Raw genomic sequence first — 16,438 nt, forward strand, 5'->3', positions numbered from 1 at the left:
TGAAGGTTATTAGACTCTTCATTACCCACAGTTAGTTCATGAATATATGATTGCATTAAGAACTTGTTTGATGCATGAATTTAAATATCACTAATTCTTAATATTTATTATTTCAGGGTCTAATGACGTACCTTCCTATGAGTTTACAAAATTACTTCATTCATGCTAGCTTTTGACGATACATGGTCAAAATTAGGGGTGATTATAAGATAGGTAAATGTTTTTGTGGCAACTAATATTACCGCTAAAGGAAAATTTATTGCCACAAAAGATATCTTTTGTTTTGTTCTAGTGTAGTTCTTCAATACTCGAACCATGAGTTCTTGTCACTAATACAATCAATAATATATTGATGATTAAGTTCAGAAGCAAATAACAACATTGAATAAGAAAGAAAAGACAGCTAAAAAGGAACTTATAAAACAGAGAAAAACCTTCATCACCGCGGTATATTTGTATTGTGTAGTAATGAAGAACTATCCGAACTATATTGTCCAGAAAAGATGCTACTATTTGTGTAGGAGCTCGGATATTGTCCAGAGAAGTTGTCGATACCTATATTAGAATCAATTGGAATGGTATAAAGATCTGTTAATTCAACTTCCTTCTCATCTTCATGTTCTTTTTCATTACTCCAAAGGCTAGTCAACTTTCTTAAACTCTCAATTTCCATCGCCACTTCTTTCATCGTAGGCCTATCTTCTCCGTGCAAGTGAAGACAGCTCTTAATGATCTCAGCTATCTTTTGAAGTTGCTCAAGACTTCCTTCTCTTACAACTCTACGATCAAGAATTTGAAATAAGCTATTCTTGTTCATCGACGAAACAAAGTACTCCACCAAACATTTGTCCTTGTCACTAATTGTGTCCCTCGAAATAGGTTTCATCCCTGTTAAAAGTTCAGCAACAACTACTCCAAAACTATAAACGTCACTTTTGTCAGTCAATTGACCTGTGTGGAAATATTCATGATCTAAGTACCCTAACGTTCCTTGAACCAATGTAGCAACACGAGTTTGGTCAAGAGGGACTAATCTTGAAGCTCCAAAATCTGCCACTTTTGCTGTGTAACCATAAGCAAGTGAATTCGCTGTCTCTGAAGCAATTCTCAACCGATTTTGCAAAGATAACCAAGGCATGCCATTTTTGTTGTGGATATGCTCGTAAAGAGTTCCATTATAAACGTATTCATAAACTAGTAAAGGTACTTCAGCTTCCAAACAACATCCAAAGAGTCTCACAACGTTTCTATGGTTGACTTGAGTAAGAATAAGTACCTCATTAATGAACTGTTCAATTTGATTCTCATCCACAATCTTAGATTTCTTAATTGCAACTATACGATTATCAGGTAGAATACCTTTATAGACAATTCCATTTCCACCACGACCAAGAATTCTATCACTAGCATAGTTATTCGTTGCCTTCTTCAACTCGTCAGCTGTAAAAATTTTGGTTGCTTCCACACCACCCTTTTTAGAGGAGATTTGTTGTTTCAATAGTAAACCACCGTTTTGTTTGAAGAACTTCTCTCTATTTTTAATGAGTTTTCGTTTGTTGATACAAAAATGGAGCAACATTGTCCCAACCACTAAAGGTATAAAGCCAACTCCCATGCCTGTGTTTTATAACAAAAAAATTTAAAGTAAGTGAATTCTGTTAAAGAATGACAAAAGTCTCACATCGGCAGTTAATGAGATAGGTAGATTACTTATAAGGCTTGGGCAATCCTCCTCCCTTTGAGCTAGCTTTTGAGGTGTGAGTTAGACCTAAGACCTAATTTCACGTGGTATCAGAGCAGAAAGGCATGAGGTGGGGTGTTAAAAAATGACAAAAGTCTCACATCAATGGTTAAGCCTAAGACATAATTTCACAAATTTCTTTGATCACTTCACTATATATATATCTGAGAAACTTACCAACAGAAAACTTGATCCATGGGAACTGGGAGTTTGTTGCAATGCAGACACGACCATTGTTTTCACCATCATCAGTGTATCCTTTTGGACAATAACATTTGTAACTCCCTGGCTTGTTTGTACAATTCATGTTGTGTGCACACGTACTGGCATTTTTACATTCATCAATATCTAACATGATGCCAAACAGAGAATTTTTTAAGAATCTACTTCAATCGATATGTCCAAAAGACACAGCCATACATAACATAGAAATCACATTTAGGAAGGATGGATAATTAGGCCATGTTTCTCAAAATAAAAAAATGTAGAGTAATTCTACTTCAAAAAAAAATAGAAGGGATATAAGACTCTTGTAAAGTTTGTGTGTTTGATAATAATTTCGATTTTAATTGAGCGTTTTTTGAACCATATTTCCTAAAAAAATGAAAGAAAAAAAAGTTCAAATATAAGGCAAAATTTTTTTGGTAAAATTACATGCATTAACTTAGTTTAAATACATGATAGAGAAAATATCTTCTTAAATTTTATGTCCGGTTTTTATATTAGAGTTCTGATTAAATTTAAACAATGCACTGTAAGGCCCATTTTAAGGTGACACTCCTAATAAAATTTTCTCTATACTCAAAATTTCAAACTTAAAATCTCTAACACTGGAATAGTACCTCCCCACTATACCACAAGTCAAGTTCATGGATGACTACTATATATTGATAAGTGTTTGAATTAGTCAAATTTTGAATGTGGGAGCAATACATTAGTGAGGAGTCAATTTCACCTCTATCGTTATGTCCACGCTTCAATCAGGCAGATAATTAGATACTTCAATTCATTATTTCTAGTATGTGGTGTTAAAAAGGCACTCACTATCCTACAATAAATATAAATGTCCCTATGATTTTGATATCCTACCCTTCTTGACAACCAACCTACTAAAGTATTTCTTTCCTTATTTTCAATTTATACATCTTACTTTTTTTTAATTCCTCCTTTTCAATTGGTTTTAAGCGAAAACACTCAAATAGATCATCGAATTTTAAAAAATGTTTATTTGTATCATCTATTAAAAATTTGGGTCATTAGTGTAATTTTCATTTGAGGAAAGATCCATCCATGTCATTAATTGTAAACTGAAATTACATAAATGAGCTAAATTTTTAACGGATAGCATAGATGAACCTTTTCTCAAAGTTCTGTGACATATTTGAGCCTTCTTTTTTAAAAATAATATAATTAATGATGTGACTGAATCATAATTTGATCACCTTAAAAAATAGTGTCACAAAATCAGAACTATTTTCAATAAACTATTAATGATATAGATGAGTTTTTTCTCAAACAAAAATGGCATAGATGAGCAAACTTTTGACGGATGGCATAGATGAGCTTTTTCTCAAAATTCAATGGCATATTAGAGTTTATCCCCTTGTTATTGACACAAAATTTAAAAATAATAATAATTGAATATTCTGATTTTAAGATCAAGATATGTAGGGGAAATATTGAAATGTTCTTATTGATCTTATGATATTAAACATATTGTATAGAAAGTTGAAATCAAAGAATTATCCCAAAGCGAAATAAAATCACCAAACTAAAATGGATGGAGTAATATATTTGAAAAGAATATCACCGTTATAGTAAAGAGTATGCAAATAATATAATTCATTGAAATTTATTTGCCTCAGCCCGGGGCGGAGCCAATTTTAATAAGTATTCCGACTCCATCACTAACTTCAATCTAAGTAATCAAGCCACCTGAGCAACCTAGACGGATATCTAGCTTGTCTCAGCCAGAGAGCGGATCCAACTTAAGCTTAAAGGGTTCATCCGAACCCCTTCAAAAGAAAATTGCATATTTAAAATGATTCTTTACTTAATTCATATTTTGAAATCGTTAGTGATAATTCCGACTTCATATGAAATCAAGTTACCTGAGCAGCCTGGACGGATATATGGATTGCCTTCATATCCCTGGTCACAATGGCACCTATATCCACCAAGACCAGTATCCAAATCAACACAATGGCTATTAACCAGGCAAGCATAATCATCGCGCTTTTGTGCGTCACCACAAGTAAGATTATTTCCGATAGCCCAATCTAACACAATAGGAACATGATCCAAAATCCTGTTTCTAAGATCATTATCAGTAAGATCATGTTCACCCCTGAATTGAAATCGACTTTGCCTCACCTAAAAACGCGTATCCACATCGATTAAAAGACCAAATTCCTGTGTGATTTTCGACACTATCCATCGTCATATTGAAATATTTCAATCCTTTAGGTATTTCTATTTGACAACACCCTGTGCCCATACATCTTCCTTCAACAACATTAACACCACTTGAATTAGTACAGAAAGCGTAACATCCGTTACGAAAGTTATCTCCTCTCATTATAGCTGATTCATCACATCCAATTACTGTAAACATGTTGAGTGCTGAGAAACTGTATGGTGTTAATTTTCCGAAACAGTAACCATGTTAGATTATCTGGTACTAAAAGTTGCCCTGTTTCTGAGTAACATCTCTGATACAGCATATTTGATACGCGTATTTCAGAATCTGAGATATCGTAGATTTTGATGTTAGATCTATAGAGTGTTGCATTAGACCCTGCAGTACAGTTGATCTCGAAACTTGAGTCCATTGCACAATCTGATCCAATACCAAATGGATACGGAACTGTAACGTTACCGCACTGCTTCGGGCATCCTGGTTTCGCGATATTTGGGGCTTTTGTGATTGTAGTAGGAGATACAGGACTGTCCGCCGTGGGATGGGCGGAGATTGATGTCAAGATTGTTAACACAGAGCAAGTAAATGAAAAAAACAGAGCAATTTGTTTGTGTTGCATGGTTGGTAATTTTGGAGGAATGTATTACACAACATATTTGACTGGTTAAATACTCCTAGAAATTTAAAAACCTTGACACATGTGGTGTAATGGATGGACTGCTACTTTTTTAATCAACGATTTCAAGTTCGAATTTTGGGTAATAGATGGACTATTACTTTCTTAATCAACGATTTCAAGTTCAAGTTTTGAATATGAAAAAATTTGTAATAAAAAGCACTAACTTTAGATAAGGTCCAGCTTTGAATTAGGAATAGTCAGGACTAAATGAAGATAACGTCATGTAAGAAACTAAAAAAATATATAGAAAAAAAAATGTAGGGGTTGTTGTTTGCTTCGGTATGTTATACTTCATGCGTTTAAAACTGATTCAATTTAACACGAAAATTAAAGAAAATAAAAAAGATTTTTGAATGCTCCCTTCATCCATATTAGTTGTCCATCTTATTGAATCAAAAATGTATTATATTATTGTTGCAATTAATTTTTTATAAAGTGTTTATATTTATTTATAAAATTTTCAAGAAGTATTTTAAAGGATAAACTAGTAAATTATTTTTTTATATTTGATTTATTAATAGGTGTAAAAAAATATGATTAACTAATACAATATGGGAGAGTATTATGATATTAAACTATAAATATATTGATATATTAAAATTTTAAAATCTCTCTTTTATTGTTAATGTGAGCTAATGTATGGCCAAAATATCTGCACGTAATGCGGAATAGAAAATAATGTCTCCTTTTGACCAAGACAGTATCAAAGTCTTTGCACTTTGGTGTGGCAATGCACATTATTACTACAAAGTTTAAGTTTGACGATACGATTTTATTTGAATGTATTAAAATACAATTTCAATTCTGAAATTGAATTTTGGAAAATATATTATAAGTTATAATTTTCCATATTTAAAAATAACTTTAAGTTAAATTTGCATATTCAAACATTATTTTCTTATAAAATTTATATTTTTAATGACCTAAATAATCCTCTTTTCTCCTTTCCCTCTCATGTCCTAATCTACATTTAAAAGCACAGTGCTTACAAGAAAATATTTAGATATCGCTTTATAACCATTTGAATATTATATTGTGGTGGAAGTGAATCTTATTTTGATTAATAATCTTTTCACACGACACATCTAATTTCACAAAATTAAATAAATTTTTAAATTTTATAACTAAATGTAAATTATAATTATGACTTAAATAAATTATAGATACAAAATTAATGTTATTAAACACCTATGCAACACGTATTAAAATGTTTGTGGTGATCGAATGAGATTGAGAAATCAAATTCAGCATTTTAAATTGTCAAGCTAGGTCTAATTTGAATTTTAATGGTAATTTTTGAATTGGTTGGATAGTTTACCAAGATGCTGAGAATAATTAAATGCCCATGTAAATGAAATCACTTGATTAGTTTCATTTATTAACCGTTATATGTTATATAATATATACGTATATAATTGTTTCACATACTCTTAATAATATGATTGTTGTATAATTTAAAGAACAATATAAAGATAAAGACAAGAAAAATATAAGAGAAGAGGAACAATATAAGATAACTTTTTTTTGTAAGTGTACACCAAATCTTCAAGTGTATTCAATAGGAATTCGTATGCTTCTATTTATCGTGTAACACAGAGGCGCATACAAAAGGTTAGTCATAAACATGGCATTAAACATGAATATAAAGAAAGAGGTTATGGAGGTGAAAGGTTACAAGAATAATTATCATAATGGAAGGAAGTAATGTAGTGACTTCTTGGTGTAGTGGATTATCTTCATAATGGAGGGAAGTAACATAGTAACTTCTTGTGTGTAGTGGACATTCATATTATATTATTTTACAACACTCCCTCTTAGATGTCCATAGATAATATGTCTCGTTAAAATCTTACTAGGAAAAAATCATGCGGAAAAAAATTCTACTGAAGGAAAAAGAGCACACATATCTTTTAATACACTTTGAATGTTGTCTCGTTAAAAATCATACCACGAAAATTCAATTGGGATAAAATCATGGTTAAGAAAAAGAGTATAGCGCGTATTTTTCTACACCTGATAAAAACTTTACTTAATATTTCAAAAACGACGCATTCCAATCTTATGTCACAACTTCTCAAATATTGATGTTGACAATTATTAGTGAATAAGTTTATAAGATTATCACTTGAATGGGTCTTTGAACGACTATGTCACGATTTTGTTGAAGATTATGTGAAAAAGACTTTTGATGAAATATGTGTTGGGTTATGGGTCTTTTTCCCTTCCTATGTGGATAAATAAAAGCCCAATTTGGACCAACCCATTTTTGCCCATAGGCCCATTCTTATGAGGCAAATATAAGCCTATTTAGGTCTTATTTTCATATACACAGAGAGTTTTTTCAGCAGCCAAAAAGAGAGAAAGAGAGCAGTTTTCGCAGTCAAAATTCAGCCCTAACAGCCAACTTCAAATTGCGATTCCCGCTTCGTTTCTTGTCCGATTGAGCTGATTTTTGGACAGCATATTATCTTCATCTCAATCTTTGATTAGGAACTGACAGAGTTGGATTTGGTGGCCTGCAGCTTCAGTTTTGCTGTCGTGAACAGTAGCTGCGAAATTGGTGATTTTGCTCCTTTAATTCTCTAGATTTGGTGCAATCTTATTTTGTTGTTGCTCGTTGTTTGGCACTTGTTTTGTGGCCAATTTTGGAGAACAATATTGTAACTCTTGGTGATTATAGTGGAGCTTTTGGTCCCGTGGTTTTTTACTCTTCACATCGAAGGGTTTTCCACGTAAATCTTGGTGTCTTGTGTGATTGGTTTATTATTGCCTTGTTATATTTGTTTGGTTGAATTACTTGCTGTCTTACTATCATATTGCTTGTGGTTGTTTGTCTTCTCTTGGTTCAAATCGAGAAGGGAAAGTATAGACTTGGGTATTCTTCCGCTGTTATCCTGTCAGGCATTCTTTGTTAGTGCCTTGTCTTTCCCAACAAAGTGGTATCAGAGCATTGGTTATTGTTGATTGTCGTTTTGAATGATGGAGGCAAATATGAGCAAAATGGTGTGTTTAAATGGTAGTAACTATCATATTTGGAAAGGCAAGATGAAAGATCTTCTATTTGTCAAGAAGATGCATTTACCTGTGTTTGCTTCTAATAAGCCTCAGTCTTTGAATGATGAAGAATGGGAATTTGAGCATCTGCAGGTTTATGGCTATATTAGACAATGGGTTGAAGATAATGTTAGAAATCATATTGTGAATGAGACACATGCCAAAAGTTTGTGGGACAAGCTCGAGACACTTTATGCTTCGAAGACTGGCAACAACAAGTTGTTCCTATTGAAACAATTAATGAATATCAGGTATAAAGAGGGCACTCCTATTTCTGATCATATTAATGATTTTCAGGGTGTTCTTGACCAGCTGTCCGGAATGGGTGTAAAGTTTGATGATGAGATACAGGGACTTTGGCTTCTTAATACTCTGCCAGACTCTTGGGAAACTCTTCGAGTTTCTTTGACTAATTCTGCTCCCAGTGGTGTTGTAACCATGGAATATACTAAGAGTGGTGTCTTGAATGAAGAAATGAGAAGAAGATCTCAAGCCTCATCTTCTTCAGCTTCACACTCCGATGTTTTGGTTACTGAAGATAGGGGGAGAAACAAGTCCAGAGGTCAGAATGATAGAGGTAAAAGTAGAAGCAAGTCAAAGTCTAAATACAAGAATATTACATGTGACTATTGCCACAAGAATGGGCATATCATGAAATATTGTTACAAGCACAAGAGAGATATGAGACAACAAAAGAGAGAAGGCGATAATGAAAATCGTGTTGCTGTTGTTGCTAATGATGATCTTCTTGTTTCTTGTGATGCAAATGCCATTAATCTTGTTCGTGATGAGTCTAGCTGGTTTGTGGATTCTGGTGCTACTTCTCATGTCACGCCAAAGAAGGAATTATTTTCTTCTTATACTCCAGGTAATTTTGGAACGTTGAAAATGGGCAATAATCATGAAGTTGAAGTTATTGGCATTGGGACAGTTTGTTTGGAAAGTAACAATGGTTCCAAACTAGTTCTCAATAATGTCAAGCATGCTCCAGATGTTCGCTTGAATTTGATTTCTGTGGGATATCTTGATGATGAGGGTTATGTTAATACACTTGGTGTTGGCCAGTGGAAGCTTACTAGAGGTTTGATGGTTGTGGCCCGTGGTGACAAGTTGTCTAACTTGTATGTATTTCAGGGCTCCATGTCCAGAGACTCAGTAAATTTGGTGGAGAATGATACTTCATCAGAGTTATGGCATAGAAGGCTGAGTCATATGAGCGAGAAGGGGATTGATAGTTTGGCTAAGAAAAATTTGCTTTCTGGAGTGAAACAAGCAAAGTTGAAGAAATGTGTTCATTGCTTAGCCGGTAAACAGAAAAGAGTTTCTTTTCAGAGTCATCCGCCTTCAAGAAAGCTTGATTTGCTGGAGTTGGTACATTCTGATTTGTGTGGTCCTTTTAAGGTAAGATCTCATGGTGGTGCACTTTACTTTGTGACTTTTATTGATGATCATTCTCGCAAACTCTGGGTATTTCCTTTGAAGTCCAAGGATCAAGTACTTGATGTGTTCAAGAGTTTTCAGGCCTTGGTTGAAAGACAAACAGGGAAGACATTGAAATGCATCCGCTCAGATAATGGTGGTGAGTATATTGGTCCTTTTGATAGATATTGCAGAGAGCAGGGTATTAGGCATCAGAAAACTCCTCCAAAGACTCCTCAGTTAAATGGTTTAGCAGAGAGGATGAACAGAACTCTAGTTGAGAGGGTTAGATGTATGCTTTCAGATGCTAAGCTGTCAGATTCCTTTTGGGCAGAAGCACTTAATACTGCTGCTTATGTTATCAATTTATCTCCTGCTGTTGCTTTAGATGGTGATGTCCCTGACAGAGTTTGGACTGGTAAGAATGTTTCTTATGATCATCTTAGAGTCTTTGGGTGTAAAGCCTTTGTACATGTTCCTAAGGATGAAAGGTCAAAGTTGGATGTTAAAACTAGGCAGTGTATCTTCATTGGTTATGGTCAAGATGAATTTGGCTATCGTTTCTATGATCCTGTTGAGAAGAAACTTGTTAGAAGCCGTGATGTTGTGTTCTTTGAAGACCAAACAATTGAAGATTTTGACAAAGCTGACAAGGCTGATTTTCAGAGTAGTGAGAGCTTAGTTGATGTTGATCCAGTTCCTTTGACTATTGCACCGGAAGAAAATCTTCATAATGATGAAAATCAAGTTGATAATGAAGATGGTGATCATGTTCAGAATGACCGGCATGATGTTGTTGATGCTCCAGTGCAAGATGATGTGGTTGTCCAACAACCAATTATAGATGCTCCAGAGAGTTCTCTCAGACGATCTAGTAGAGAGAGAATTCCTTCATCTCGTTATTCTCCCAATGAGTATGTACTCTTGACTGACGGGGGAGAACCTGAGAGTCTTGATGAGGCCATGGAAAGTGAAGAAAAAGAAAGGTGGTTTGATGCTATGAAAGATGAGATTAAATCCTTGCATGATAATCATACCTTTGATTTGGTTAAGTTACCTAAAGACAGAAAAGCTTTGAAAAACAGGTGGGTTTTTCGGGTGAAACATGAAGATGGTAATCCAGTTCCACGGTACAAAGCTAGATTAGTTGTCAAGGGATTTAATCAGAAAAGGGGAGTTGATTTTGATGAGATATTCTCTCCAGTTGTGAAGATGTCATCCATTCGTGTGGTTCTAGGCTTGGCTGCAAGTCTAGATTTAGAGGTTGAGCAAATGGATGTTAAAACTGCTTTCCTCCATGGTGACTTAGATGAAGAAATTTATATGGAGCAACCGGAAGGTTTTGAAGTCAAGGGTAAAGAGAATTATGTTTGCAAATTGAAGAAGAGCTTGTATGGTTTGAAACAAGCTCCCAGGCAGTGGTACAGGAAGTTTGGTTCTTTTATGAGTCAGCAGGGCTTCAAGAAGACTTCTTCAGACCATTGTGTTTTTGTGCAAAAGTTCTCTGATGGTGACTTTATTATTGTGTTGCTTTATGTTGATGACATGCTTGTTGTTGGTCATAATACTTGCAGGATTCAGAAGTTGAAGCAAGAGTTGAGTAAGTCTTTTGCTATGAAAGACTTAGGACCAGCAAGGCAGATTCTTGGCATGCAGATTGTCCGTGATAGAAAGGCCAAGAAATTGGTATTATCACAAGAGAAGTACATTCAGAAAGTACTTCGCAGATTCAGCATGGACAAAGCTAAGGTTGTCAGTACACCTTTAGCTATGCACTTCAAATTGAGCACGAAACAGTGTCCTTCTAGTGATGATGAGAAGGAAGATATGAAGAAAGTTCCTTATGCTTCAGCTGTTGGTAGTTTGATGTATGCGATGGTTTGTACAAGACCGGATATTGCTCACGCTGTTGGAGTTGTTAGCCGTTTTCTTTCTAATCCGGGAAGAGAACATTGGAATGCTGTGAAGTGGGTTATGAGATATCTCTGTGGCACTTCTAGTCTGAGTTTGTGTTTTGGTACAGGGAAGCCTATTCTTTGTGGTTATACTGATTCAGACATGGCTGGTGATGTTGATACTCGCAAGTCTACTTCAGGGTACTTGGTTACTTTTGCAGGGGGAGCTGTGTCTTGGCAATCTAGGTTGCAAAAATGTGTTGCTCTATCTACTACAGAAGCTGAGCTTATTGCTGTCGTTGAAGCTTGTAAAGAATTGCTTTGGATGAAGAGATTCTTGGGGGAACTTGGTTGTGCTCAAGAGAGGTATGTGCTTTATTGTGACAGTCAAAGTGCTATACATCTTGGCAAGAATTCTACGTTCCATGGTCGGTCTAAACACATTGATGTGAGATACCATTGGATTCGAGATGTGTTGGATTCTAAGTTGCTTGAGCTTGAAAAGATTCATACAAATGACAATGGTTCCGATATGATGACTAAAGCTTTGCCAAGAGGGAAGTTTGAAGATTGTTGCATGGTCGCCGGGATGGCGGTCTCCTCCACATAGTCGTGAGGGGGAGAATTGTTGGGTTATGGGCCTTTTTCCCTTCCTATGTGGATAAATAAAAGCCCAATTTGGACCAACCCATTTTTGCCCATAGGCCCATTCTTATGAGGCAAATATAAGCCTATTTAGGTCTTATTTTCATATACACAGAGAGTTTTTTCAGCAGCCAAAAAGAGAGAAAGAGAGCAGTTTTCGCAGTCAAAATTCAGCCCTAACAGCCAACTTCAAATTGCGATTCCCGCTTCGTTTCTTGTCCGATTGAGCTGATTTTTGGACAGCATATTATCTTCATCTCAATCTTTGATTAGGAACTGACAGAGTTGGATTTGGTGGCCTGCAGCTTCAGTTTTGCTGTCGTGAACAGTAGCTGCGAAATTGGTGATTTTGCTCCTTTAATTCTCTAGATTTGGTGCAATCTTATTTTGTTGTTGCTCGTTGTTTGGCACTTGTTTTGTGGCCAATTTTGGAGAAAAATATTGTAACTCTTGGTGATTATAGTGGAGCTTTTGGTCCCGTGGTTTTTTACTCTTCACATCGAAGGGTTTTCCACGTAAATCTTGGTGTCTTGTGTGATTGATTTATTATTGTCTTTTTATATTTGTTTGGTTGAATTACTTGCTGCCTTACTATTATATTGCTTGTGGTTGTTTGTCTTCCCTTGGTTCAAATCGAAAAGGGAAAGTATAGACTTGGGTATTCTTCCGCTGTTATCCTGTCAGGCATTCTTTGTTAGTGCCTTGTCTTTCCCAACAATATGTTTTGTCTGATCTCCATTGATTGTATCCTTTCTTCAATTGAGCTATATATTACTTCCATATATGGTGGCTGGAATTCTTTTCAAAAGAAAATCACATACTTTCTGAATATGATAGATCATGATTCCAACCAAATACACTCCCGATTTACTTCATAGATCGATATTATTTCTGCATGATTTGAAGAAGTGGTTACTAATGTTTGATTCTTTGAATGTCAAGATATTGTTGTGTCTCCATGTGTAAAGAAATAGTTCATTTGGAATCGAGTTTTATGCAAATCAAATAAATATTCTGCATCTACATAATCGAATCATTTCTGACTCAAAGATTGATCATTTCAATTTTATTAAAGTTCTTTTTTTCATAAAGAAAATCATATATCTTCTATGTGTTGAGTCGCTTGCTTTGTTAGTTTCTTGTCATAACTCAAATGATAAAATGATAATTCTTTCAGATAATTGTATATTACAATCTTTTAACATTTGCATAACCAACAATTGATAAGTGCATCAATTGCACTAATACATGACATTTAAAATAATTCATGAGATCAAAAAGATTATTTTTTTGTGTTAAGCAGTCTCAAAATCCTTAGGTACTCAATGAAATTGTTTTAAGACCTTACTCAATGAAATTGCTTTAATGAGCATGCAAGAACGAGAATCATTCACTATATATATTTTTTGAGTATTTCATCTATTGCCAAAGTAAAACAAGTCTTATTCATCCACCAATGGAGAATACATCTCCATTTAATAATGTCACAATTTCTGCGAAAATACTTTATGCCCCGAGACATAAAACGTACTTTATATCTTACAGTTATACTTTCGCACAATGATTCATTTGTATCCCACGGATATACAATTTAATCTATGAACTATACATTCAAAAACATTACTTTTTTTAGTGAAACAAAATATACTTGAATAGAGAATTTTATTTGGGGAATCATTTATCTGTCCACAATATATGATAGATTTGAATTTAAAATCCTCGTAATCATTTATAGCATTAAGTGCTACTTCATATCAAAGATATCGTCAACAGTTATTTTGATTCGATCTCAACGCGACATAACTTATCGAGATCTCTTCATTTTTCATCATTTTTAGAGACTTGAACCTTTGTCAAGGTATTATGAAGTGTTATGTCATAGTGCTCTTTCAAAGCATTTACCTCATTATCATGACCATTTTGATAATTTGATTTTGTCCTCCTCAAGAAATTTTACATTTTGAAATCGATTGGTCTATCATGCTTCTGGCGTACCATGGACTCTATCCTTTAAGTGTCATTTATTGGAGCATTTGCAGCTTAATTAAAATATTGAGTCAACAATGCATCTGACAAATTATTTGCAATATTTTGCAAATGAATTATCTCTTAAACTGTAAGTTCACATTTTTTTTAACGAGGATCCAGATAATTCACCCCGCACATAATTTCAGCTTCTAAACATATCTCCGACTAATGTTAGAAAATCTAACATTTACACTCAACCTCATTTGGGGATCCATCTTGGTTCGTGGTGAAGCAATAAAATTATATGTGCACACATTAAATTTTTAGATGAAAATTATTTGGTTCTTCACCGTGAGCCGATTGTGATGAGAGAACCTTGTTGGCTTGATGCATATATGTTAAATAAACTCACATCATACCAAATTTTATTTGAGAGATTTTTTCTCATAATCAACGTTATAACTATAATTCGAGGCATACAATTTCTGCTAAATCAACCAACATTATCAACATAATTTTATAATTTGAAATTATGCTCTTAATTTAACATTTGAACAAACAATCTTACAAAAATCAATTTGTTAGTAGATACAAATGCACATATGACTATACCATAGTTGCATCTATTAAATCATAATAGTATGCGGTCCACATGAAAGGTGAACGAGCTCATATTCACCTTTTCATACGTTTCAAATAATTTTAAGGGATACAATCCCAACCTAAGCTGGTACAATGATCATTTTATCATGCAAACAAGTAACACAAGAGGATTTTTGAAGAATCTTTTATTTTTTCAAATATATAGTCACGTAAATTCGCAATATCTTTTACATCACATCTGAATCAGAATTGTCAACCGGTTATGTTAACTGATATTTATTTTAGTTAACTTCTAATTTATTTTATTTTTGCATGTAATTGCTTCATCATGCCCATATTTTATACAATAAATAAGAGAAAGGTGGGTAACCTTTTATGTAAATATTCATAACCCCTTGGATTGTAGTAATCTGAAGATATTTAATCTTTCAACAATTTATAATTTTAATATAATAATTTTTTTCTTTCAATTTCTCTGAAACTTAATAAGTTTCTTTTGAGACTTACTATAACCTCAATATTATAAACAATTTCATTCCTCCGGATAGCTAAAGATTGGCCTTTCAAGACTCTCAATTAATTTTGTGTACTATTATAAATTTCACAATACTATTGTTATTTTGATAATTTTCTTCACGGAGAAAATTATTATCATTGTCATTGTTAAAATTATTACATTTACGATTTATTTCTTGACAACCAATGACAAAGTTATGTTACCACACAACAATATTTACTTTGTAGCATAACCATAGCTTTTATAGGAAAGATTTATTTCTTTCTTTTGTCATTCAATAGTCCATGATAGCGCATATACAATATTTGTGATGTACTTAAAGTATATGATCAAATAATTATTTATGTTAAAATATTTCTTTTCAATTTCTTAAACTTTTCGTAGAGGTGAGATGTGACACTTATCCAACAATACATAAATATGTTCTTATTTATGCGAAATGTCACAGTTTCTTCAAGAAATGAACCATAACCTTTTGCATAGGCTTCACAAGTTTTTATTAGAAACTTAATTGTCATATTTTGACATTATCAAATTTATGCAACTCACTTCAACATCACTTTAAGAAGTCAAATGTACCAAATGTACTACCACTTTAACTTTCTTTATTTTGATGTAGGATTTATAGAACTTTTCAAATTGGATTGCATCAACGACAATGTGCACAATATTCCATTTTGATGGATAAAATTATCTTCGAATTTGATGGACCATCTTAAGAATCCATAATATTCTTTCTTTTAATTACAACAATGATGATCATTAACATTTTACCTCACTAATATTAATACATTCAATCACTTATCATTTTCGAAATATTATGTACTGCTACCGCATTCACTTAAAAGAATGAAGCAAATTAATTGGACAGATTTTATAACTTTCAGTCAAAAGTATATAACTTTATGTTAGTCATGTCATATCATCACCATAGTGCATTAGGATTTAAACTCAATGTCTTATCCATATAAAGAAGTTTTCATTCATAGATGATGGGACTTGAAACCAACTTCATATCATCATGGTGCACCGAATTTTATAACCCGATGTCTTATCCACTTGGTGTGGTGAAACTTATATTTACAGTCTCATCCTCAATTATTATTTTAATAAATCAAGTGCATCATAAAAAAATAAATATTAAATATCATAATCTGAATTGACTTATATCTTTATTTATATTATAACACTAAAATATACAAAAATTTAATCATAACCATAATATTAAGCATGAATATAATCATGAAGAAGATTATAGAGGTGAAAAGTTACAAGAATAATTATCATAAAAATGGATGCACATTATATTATTTTATATTGAGTGTAGAAGGGTTTTTTTATTTTTCGTTTGTTTGATATGAATATGAATGTATGCGGTGGGAAAATAGTAGTGAGGAGTCGTGTCTTTGTGCATGCATATGTGTGTCTTTATTTTGACACGTACCTATTAGTAACTCAAATATATATCTTCTCAATGAAGTGAACTTTCTCCAAAAGA

General features: G+C 33.4%; 1 pseudogene; it reads right to left on the minus strand.

Annotated features, from left to right (window-relative positions):
• Positions 1-238: 238 nt before the first annotated feature.
• LOC107029568 lies at positions 239-5,018 on the minus strand (annotated as a pseudogene).
• Positions 5,019-16,438: the final 11,420 nt, after the last annotated feature.

This window comes from Solanum pennellii, chromosome 9 (genome assembly GCF_001406875.1).
Source record: "Solanum pennellii chromosome 9, SPENNV200".
NCBI lineage: Eukaryota > Viridiplantae > Streptophyta > Magnoliopsida > Solanales > Solanaceae > Solanum > Solanum pennellii.